The sequence below is a fragment of the Aphelocoma coerulescens genome, chromosome 3 (assembly GCF_041296385.1).
Source record: "Aphelocoma coerulescens isolate FSJ_1873_10779 chromosome 3, UR_Acoe_1.0, whole genome shotgun sequence".
Classification (NCBI taxonomy): domain Eukaryota; kingdom Metazoa; phylum Chordata; class Aves; order Passeriformes; family Corvidae; genus Aphelocoma; species Aphelocoma coerulescens.
In genome coordinates, this window is record NC_091016.1 from 32,826,183 (window position 1) to 32,836,505 (window position 10,323).

The 10,323-nt window shown below is 38.2% G+C and overlaps 1 long non-coding RNA gene across 1 annotated transcript; it reads right to left on the reverse strand.

Annotated features, from left to right (window-relative positions):
- Positions 1-1,160: 1,160 nt before the first annotated feature.
- Positions 1,161-1,842, reverse strand: LOC138107897 (uncharacterized). The gene is made up of 3 exons (XR_011149758.1): positions 1,756-1,842; positions 1,500-1,625; positions 1,161-1,250 (listed from the first exon to the last, which is right to left on the reverse strand). It is a non-coding gene; the product is annotated as an uncharacterized lncRNA (long non-coding RNA).
- Positions 1,843-10,323: the final 8,481 nt, after the last annotated feature.

A 10,323-nucleotide genomic window follows, 5' to 3' on the forward strand; every position in this document is an offset into this window, starting at 1 on the left:
TATTGCAATTACTGTGCATTACCTTCTCCCTTCTGAGAGGAGTGAAATTATTTCCATAGAAGTTGCTGCCTTCACAGTTTTGCCTTTGCTTTTGCACAGCTGGCTCTAGACTAGATCTAGACTTGGAAGTTGCTGGGAATGACTTAGTGTCAGGCAAATAAAGAATTTTGGATTAAGCTACTGTCACCACTTAGATGAAATCTTTCTTAAACTTTTTCCTTCTTGCCTGGAAGCATTTGAAAAATATTGTACCCTGAGTAGACTTTGTGGTCTAATATTTTTGAGCCTAGGGTCACTTATGAATGTCAACAACACCTCTTGTAATTATTCTTTTGTGTGGGTACATCTCTGCAAGTGTCTGCCCTGTGTGAGTCAACCTCATGTGATGATGCTGCATTTAGCCCATGGGCTAATGATGACACAGGCAGTCCGTATATTTCTGCTGGCATTCCACCTCTTCATGTAGAGAAAGAGTAGGTTGAAAATTAAGTCACTAAACTGTCTGCTGTCATTTACTTGGTCTGTCTTCTGCCTTTCTATTTCACAGCACGAATAAAACACAGTGACCAACAAACATTACTGACCCAGGCATCGTGCAATTTAAATGACATGTACTGTAAAAAAATCTGATAGCTCCTTGTCTCATCACTTCGTTTGTTTCTAAATAAACCCCCAGGAGAGAGCAGAGACTCAAACCAGATATTTATTTGTGGACTCCTCATCTTTTATTCTATGTATCATAGCAAACTGTTCCAGGGCAGACTTACTCAAGTCTTCTACTTACTGTAGAATTGGGATTCTTACAACTGTATTGAACACTAGCCATGAATTTTAATATTTCAGATTTGAATAACAATGTATATAAATCTGATGGTCTGCACTACAGAACTATACTAGAAATTTATTAAAAAATCAACTCCTTTATTGATGAATTCTGGACAGTTGTTTTATAATATATGCACATTTACATCCAAAAATTACCTACAGATATTAGGAGCCTGAAACATGAGTTTAAAGAATGGAAAAATCAAGAGCAACAATAGACTTCACAGTCAGTTTCCTTTAAGTCCTTAGTATAGTCATGAAGTTAAGATACAAAAGCATTTGCAACAACAACATAGTGGGCAGAGAGTGTAAAAGAGAGGCCATGAGGCCATTAAGGCAATTAAGAAAGATTAAGATTGCTTGTGGTGGAAAGACCCATTAATCAATAGGCCAGAAATCACAGCATGTTGCAGAATATACTTCACCTAAAAAAAAGAGAACAAACAGGCTAAATATATCCCATACCAAAGGTCACAGAGTTCTCATTAATGAGAAATCATATTAATCCCGCAGATATTGCTGGCTCCATAGTTACGTTTTCCATTTGCACACATAGGAACAGTACTGATGAAATGCACCGTAAGTGATGTAGAGCCACTGTTGAAAAATTTCCTGTCCACAGCTGGCACCACAGATAGATCCAGCAATATTTGTGGAGGGAAAGCAGAGCTTACTCAAGAGGGCACGGGTTGCTGCTGCTGCAGGAGAGGGAAGTGACTGTGGTTATTCATTGCTGGCAACAATGACGCACAAGCCCCCATTCACGGATGTAAAGCTGCCGTACAAAGATGACACGATGCCTGTCAGAGGATGGGTAATTGAAAATCCTTGCATTTGCAAAATGCCTGTGGGCATCTAATGCAAGTCTTCATATGGTAATGAGGAGAGGAAACAAAGTGGGAGGGCTACTGCACATGCTAAAACTTGCACCTGAAATAATTGGAAATTGGCTTAGACGGGCATGTAACCAGGCTGAAACCAGCTCTAGGGCACTCAGCTTCATCTTCAGCAGCAAAGTCACCGCCCCATTCCAGGCCTATGCATTTTGTCTGTAGGAGCAGCCACAGGTGGGCAGAAACAGATTTGCTAACTGGTTTTGTAGAAATAGCTACAGCTGGTTGGGATTTTTTTTTTTTTTTTTTTTTTTTTTTTTAAAGCCAGTTGAAAAACAGAGGTGGAAGTAGGTGTGCTTCTTTCAGCAAGAGGTTGGTTCCAGTAATTTTTGAACATGAAACTATTTCTTAGAACTGTTCCTTGGAAATTTTCTGCTTGTTGATTCAGGATGAAGTTTTCTTCGCTGATTTGAGCCAATAATATGGAAAAAAATTATCAAAAATACTGAAATGAAATATTTGAATCATCCAAACTATGCTGTTTTGATTCATTGGTTTGCAAGCATTCTTGAGATGTGTTACTATTTCAGGGAGGGATTTATTCATTAGTTTTAGGGTTTTTAATTACCATTCAGGTGAGGAAAATGCTTTCTTACAAAATTGAATATGATTCTGGAGTGTATAAAAACCATGGATGAGGCATCTTTTACATTCTTTTACATGAGTTAAATTATTATTTTGGAGGTTTTTTTAATGTAGTCAGGATGCATTTCTTTGATTAATGTGACTAGAAGATATATGTCAGAGGGAGGGTAAGAGCTAGGATGATTTAAGAAAAGAAGGCTGCAGTCAAGTTTGCCTCCTAACAGTTTTGCTGTTGGGTGTATAGTGATTAATATGGGATAAAAACCTCTTCTGCTGAAGGTATTCCAGGCAATATTTGACAGCTATTTTCACTGATTCCAGACAAATCAAGTAGCCACCGTGTTTAATCAATTTCAAGCAGGGCTACAGGCATCTGGATTTTCTTATCTATATACTCCTTTTATTTTTTAGCTCAGAAAAACTCACAAAATTCCCAGAAAAGCAGGACAACTTAGATAACAAATATTTCTGAAGCAGCTGATTTTTTAGGATCCTATATCACTTCAGAACAGCACAGTCTGACATAGGGTACCTGTCCTCTAGCTTCTGCTGGCAAATAATTTCTTTACACTGGTTCTTCATAGTTAACAAAATGCCATGTGCTGGCTTCTGGCTGGACAAGCAAGCCTGAAGAGTTGGCTGTCCCCTTGACTGCAGAGGGAAAGTCTTTTCCTATACAACTCTTGCATTGTGCTTTTGAAGATCTTAGAGCCTATTTTGACACCAAACGTGTGCTACTCTTTTGGGAGGCAAAGGCACTCGAGATGCTTGTCATCTGCAATGATAGAGGAGCCTGGGATTTCCAAGTTTCTTGGTCTTGGTGCTAATTATATTATAGTAGAGATTTTATTGTGCTGCAGTAATGCCTGAGAATATTAGCCAGTTTGTAGCTGCAGGATGTCTGTTCTCTGCCATTCCTGTTCTGTATACGATCACCTCATCTTCTATTGCAGCTTCCCAATTTTACTACATAAACACACTTTCTATCACATTGTTTATCCATGCATGGAGCAAGAAATTAATCTGACTCCACCATTCTGGACCTCTTGACATTTAGAGAGAGTTGGGATTTAGACAGACTGTAGAAGGAATTGCAGTATTCAAGATGTGAAGTGATTAAGATGTGAACAAGGATTTCAGCAGAAGCAAGGTCAAGGTAAAGATGAACTCAAGCAGAATCTCAGAGATGGGAATGAGAAGAGTGGGGAAGGTAGTTTGGCATTATGAAAAAGCAGTTTATTGTTTTATTGTTTTAAATTTTGCAGTGCTGTGATAAAAATATAAAGGTCTTTAATATCCTTTAATTTTGGTGTGCTAGGCAGAGCACAGAGATGCTAAACACAGTGACACATTGCTGTAGTTTTTTCTTTATTGCAACTGGCTCTCACAATTTTAATTTACTTCTGTGCTCAGGAATTCAAAACTCTTCTTGGTGTCAAAGAATCCAGCACAGCTCTCACTCCCAATGTCTGATACCAGAGAAAAGAAGACTTCCATGGGAATAATGATGTGTTTCCAGGTCAGATTAGTTTTGCTTTTCCCATTATCTGTCCTTCTATAGTGGTTCTTTCATGTGCAGAATAGCTTGGTCTGCTGGTGGAAAATCTCTGGTCCCAGCCACTGGGAGAATCCTCAACTCCTCCAATGTACTCCTGCTATGTGGAGGAAACTGCAAGTAGGGAAGGGTGAAGTGCAAATCCTTGGAAGGGGACAGCAAGGCTGCTGAGCCCTTCATAGTTTGATAGCTTTAGTAACATTCCTTCTTTGGTTAAAAACCTCAGTGCAATGCTTTTTAGATGCTTGTATGTTAATTTCAATGTGCACGTGTAACTATTAGCCAAACTATTTGACTTCTCACACTAGAGAAACCTAACAGCTATATCAAAAAAATAGCCCACCACTGATATTTGCCAAATGTTTTCATTCCATCTGTTTCCTCATAAGACTCTACTTTTTCCAGTTCCCTTCTCCTACTTTCTATGGCATGCTGTCTTCCACTGAGTGTTTCTGCATAGCAATCTTACATGGAGATGAGCTGTACTTCTGCTGATAGAATAGGTTAAAATAAGCCAGCATTTTACTTGATAAGTATGCATTGTTTCATCCTTCTATGCATTCTTTGGATTGTGTTACTAAAGTAAATGCAATTAATGAAAATCAAAACACTATATGAAATCATGTCATTTCCTTACAAGAGAATTTGGACAAAAACTTTTGATTAAAATTCCCTGGCATTGTCAAAACATCTTGCTTTGATGTCTTTGGGAATACAGACTTTTCACTTTCCTCTTTCCAAACATTTTTCTTTTGAATGTCTTTAAATATTGTCTTAGGTACTGTAGAATGATGTGAAAATTAGGAGTTAAAATTAATGAAGCATCTTAACTAACTGAAAGTGAAATCTACTATATGTTTTAAATTTTGGTGGCCCAAATCTAAAAAATATTTGTATTTTGGTTGGAATTTTAAACCCCCTCATAATATGAAGGCTCTAAAACATCTGAAAAATGTATTTTTTTTTTTTTTTTTTTTTTTTTTTTTTTTTTTTTTTTGTGGCTTTTATTGGCTCTGGGCATCTGCTCTAGAGAGAAAGAATTTTTGAGTCCAAGTTCCTGATCTCATATTCTCTTTCAGGTTAAGCATCCTCACTGATTACCACTGCCCCATTTAAACAGGAGGGAGGCAACCTTTTCACAAGCAGAATGCCATTTAGGGCTCTTAGGGTGGATGCAGTCATCGTGTTGATGAGAGGCAATGTGGGCAGCACCAAGTCACTCTTTCATGTGTTACTGAGCACGTTCCATCCTGAGTCTTGTCAACAGGGGCAGAAAGGTACCTCCCACTCAGCTCCCTCCTCCACCGATAAATTGCCAGCATGGCTTTAAGTCAACAACCTTAAATGCCATCAGGAAACTGGTTGGTGGCCAGCACAGATCCCAGTGAGGGAAACTGTTTCGCAAACCTGTCATACTGCAACAATTTTGGTTTCTGACTGAGCAGGCTGCTTTGAGTTAGAGATGATGAAGACCGCACCATACTAATGAAGTTTGTCCTTGAGAGATGAGTTTGCACTGCAGAGCTAAGGACAGGAGCTTGTATTTTAAGGCTCGGAACTTTTCTAAAGATGTTCAGCTTTCCTTAGCTCCCTCCCAGTTTTACACTACCTTAAAACCTAACCACACAGCCAGACTGCCGATGCAAATAACAAAGGGCTCCTTTTTTTTGATGAGCAGAAAGCCAAGTCATACTTCTCATCCCTTCCATAGCCTCTAACTCTACCTCACCTACGTGAAGTTCAGCCACTGAGTCGTTATGCATTTGCCAGATAAAGTATTCCATTCTTTTGGCCAGAATGGAAATGGGGCTGGACAGGAGAAGTACTTCAAGAAACTCTAAATTTCCTTGTTACTTATTAAGTATCAAACATGGGACAGGTATTTTTACAGTACCTGGGAGAACTCCTGCAAAGAAAACAAGATATTGTTCCAAGTAGTGCATTAGTGGCATTTGCCAGCAAAGCACGGTGAATGGGCCTGCTCATTTTTGTTATATTTTTCCAAGAAACAGATTATTTTACTGTTGCAATCATATCCATCTTCCATGCAAATTCTACCTCCTCCTTCCAGATGTTTAACCAGCTTGTAGGCTTTACCTGCTGACTTGGTCAATAACAGCAGCCAACATTTGGTATCACTCTATTTCCTCTGCTGTGTATAAAGCTCGTTCCCGTTCTGATTTTGTTACAGTGTCAGATAATATTAATAATTCTCTTTGGGGCTTGTTTAATGGAATGACCTTAACAAGAATAAAGTAGCTAGATATGGACTTAAGATAGTATTTCTTTCTAAAAATATATGTTCTGGATTATACTTTGTGTGTGTTTTTTCTTTGGGTTTTCCATAAATCAGTTGTATTTGTTCATATAAACTTCACATTTTCTATTCAACCTCTCATGGAGGAGGAGGTGACAGAAATCATGGACTTCGAAAAACTGAACCAATCTCTACCACTACCTCATGAATTTACACCTCCAGTTCAGAAGGTGCTTTAGGTAGCTGTGAGTATAAGAGCAGTCCTATTGATGTGGTCAAAGTTAGGCATGTTTGAAACAGAGCACATCATATTCATGCACGTTTGAAGTTTCTGTGAAACTTTGTTCACAAATGTACTATAGTAAATATCTGGTTTTCTAGCAATTAAAGTGTAAATAAGTAACTCTCCAAATACATTCCAGTAAATAAATTTACTTTATTGATGTAAGCAGGCATTATGAAGGTTAAGATACATGGGCTTGCAAAATGAAGACAAACCTAAAAAGACAGTTCACTCTCAGTTGTGCAGTGAAATATGTCTACCTATTCATTGTTCGCCGACCAATATTTTCATAGCAAATGGGGCATAAAGAAATTGTGCACATGAGCAGGTCTGGAAAAAAAAAATCAAAAGAATCCCTCACTTGATGTGACATTGGGAAATACTGTAGGTTTTTGAGCTTTTTGTGTGTATTTATCTGACTACTGTTTGTATAACAAAACATCAAAGAATAAGAGGTTGATATGCACAGCAGAGGTAGCTTTTCTGAGATGTTTTGCCTCTTGATGCACAGGCAATCTAAATATTAATATTCATCATGTTCTAATTTCCTTATTCCTATGCCAAGCTCAGAAACACTTAGAATTAAGCTTCTTTTGTTTTTCTGCTGTTACATGTGGTTTTGTCTGATTTCACTTCAGCTTGTATAGTCCCACCAAAACAAGCAGCTATGCAAGATTGCTTTGCAGTTTCAATCTGTGATGTGTGGAGGAAATAAATTCCTGATGTGTTCCTCGTAAGTAATAGTGTCTGCATGTCCATTTTAAAACATGACCCAGAATTCCCTATTGTGCAATTAGGTTTGTGTATTTCCTATTGCACTTTTTCTGTATCTTTTTAAAACCTTCTCTAAGGCATCCCAATCCTTAATACAAGTTGCAATTGTCTTCAACATAGCCAAGTATTTATTCACAGTACTTATGTAGGCCTTGACTTTCAGGAATACCTAAATTCTTACCTTTCCAGGTAGAATCTTTGGAACAGAATTTGTTGTAGACAGTGAGAGAATCAAACTTGATAATCAGTAAGAGATTCAAAATATTTCCAAAACTCGTTATGCTTCTCCAAAAAATTTCAGTGAAGGGGGCTGAAGCTCCATCTGAACAGAGTTAAAATAATGTCATTATAAAATGACATCATTAAAAAAAACATTATAAACCAGCAATACCACTCTATGAGCTGCAACTAATTGCTCTGGGATGAGCCCAGAGTCCGGATCTAAAGATCAAAGAAACCGTACATATTCTGACGAAGAATTGCAAGGCCGTGAACAGAACTGTTCTGCCTAAAATCTCCTGAGACTTCACACTCAGAAATTCTTTTATGGAATCCTTTCTTAGGTGGATGATGCAGAGACCTATTTAAAATACCTTCATAATGGTGAATTTTGCTGAAGTCTGGAGCAGGGGTTGGCTTATGTGTTTTTCAGGGTGAAAAAGTCCCTATCCATGTAGATATTAAAAAAATCCTGTGAGGTTCTTAATTATAAAAAAATTAATCTTCTGTGTCTGGTACTAACACAACTTCATATACTGGTGTGCACACTTCTTTTTTTGGTAATTAATTTTTCAAATCTGAAACAATGAAAAGGAATTTTGCTGCTGAATTCAAGCACAACCGGGTGTTATCCAGAGGCTAAATTCTTTTCCTGCTTAACATAAGAACATAATAAGAACATAAGAGGCAGACTGGTTCAGAACAAAGGTCAGTGTAGCCCAATATCCTGAATCCAACAATAGCAGGGAAGAGCAGAGAACCAGCCTTGCACATCTGATGCCTCCCCCTAAGTACTGTCCTGGCTTTCAGCTTCTCATGGCTGAAGAATTTCATGAAATGGATGTAGTTCCAATGTGTTCAAAAAGCCAGTGTGCATTTCTGCTCTGTGGTCTTGCCCAGTCTCCCCTTGAGGCTATGTAAACTTATAGCTGATGCCAAATGGGAACAGGGCATCTGGATATTGTGGCAAAAAGTGATTAATGGCATTATCTATCTCTGTATCTTCATCAATACAATAGTTCTAGAACCTATCTGGTGATTTACAGTTATATGATGAGAAGCAGTGGGAATGTCCAAAATATTGTCATGTTTTCTTTAAAATATCTATGCAGGCATTGTGATCTGAGGCAAAAAAAAAAAAAAAAAAGAGTGGGACTGGCAGGGTAGAACACTAATAAACTCTTGATAAAAGAGTAGCCTGTGGGCTCAATGAAGAGATACTTAAACTGTTCAGGCAGGGTGCTAGGAGCAAAGAAATACGTGATTACCTTTGAATGACGGTGCAGTTCTGAATAAGAGGAGAATAACTGACAGGAGCCCATGGACATTTTTCAGCCTTGCCAAGGGGTAGGCAGACATGAAATGATATGTGCATTCAGTAGCAAATTCCAGTTAGATTGCTCTCAGACCAGACTGCAAGAGATTCTTGCATCAGTCTTCCTCAAGTTTTCAAACATTTTCTCTTCCATTTTTTTCAATGAAATTTATCCATTGTTTGTAATTATATAGATTAATTTCCTGAGATCATGCCACTCATTTACATTTCCCCATATTTGCTGGATGTGCAAAATGAGCCAAGTGCAAAGATATATATACAACAAACCTTCCTGTTTCCAAGTTGCTTGCAAACAACAAAGGCACTTGAATATTCTTATGACAGGGCTTGTATAAGGACAGTGGCTAGACAGAGTGAATATTTTCTGTGTCTACTGAAGCCAGCTGTATCTCCTGCTGTTCTGAATCACTAGGTTCAAATCACTGGCCTCCAAGAATCCTGTAGTTGGAAATGCTGAAGACAGAAATCTCTAATGGGTCTTTTTGGACAGCCTCCTGCCGGGACACGATTAATCCCTCCAGAGCTATGTTAGTGCTTGATGAACAGCAAAGCTATCTACAGGTGAGCAGTGTTGTCCACAAACATAGATGAGCAGAAAGAAGATACTGGTGCCTGTGGTCAACACATACCTTCCTCTGTAGCCTCTGCTTTTATTCTGTGTTCCCTTTAATTTTATTCCTCATGTTGGATAGACAGGAAAAGAAAGGATTATTTGAAATCTCAGTAAGAGACCAAAGTCCTTAATTTATCAATTTGTGTTGGTTTCATTGTGTTTGCTTCTCAGACATCTGCATGTTTTTCCTAATGTGTTGTGGGTATTTTTTCTCTGGGTGTATATGTGGATTTTGTAGGGTGGGAGATGTTCGGTCACCTATTAGTGGTATTGGTGGGTCCCTCAAAGGATATCTTGTTTGATCAACAGGTTGCTCCTGGTTCTTGAAAACTATGAGTTCTCACTGACTGTTTTTTCAACAACAAGTTTTAATAAGATTGTTTCAGTCAGGGTGAAGTCTATAATCTTAATTTTTGGGAGCAGTAGAGTGATTTCTTGGAGTGATGGTGAATGTCTTTCTTACTTTCACAAAGTATTGAACATGTTGGAGAAAATTTTGATCCTGCTGGTAAGATGGTGCTGGACCCCGCTCTAGCTGGTAAAATCATCTGATGGGGTGAGACCCACATGAGGGAAGGGGATTGTCAGTACTAGTCTTTAGTGTTCACTTTTAATGAAATTTTTCGGGCTTTTAGTATCATCTCTCTCAATCTGCAAGTCCTTTAGAGTCCTTAATGGTTTCTGTCTATGCCTGTGGCAGTAGCTATGACTGTTGTCATCTAATCTACTTGGTGATGAACCTTTGTTCAACTTCATCTCAAGATTAGATCACTGCAATGCACCCACATCCAATTACACCACAAGACCAGAGCTAACTTCAGCTGTGTTTTATTTGTGATGGGGTGTTCCATTGACAGCCAGCAATGTCTACACTCCACTACTTGAAAAAAAATTTCCTCTGTTTTTTCCCTTAAATAGTTATGATCCTTGTTATAGCAACCATCTCCCTTTTTTTTTTTTGATTCTATGTTGGTGAAGATAAA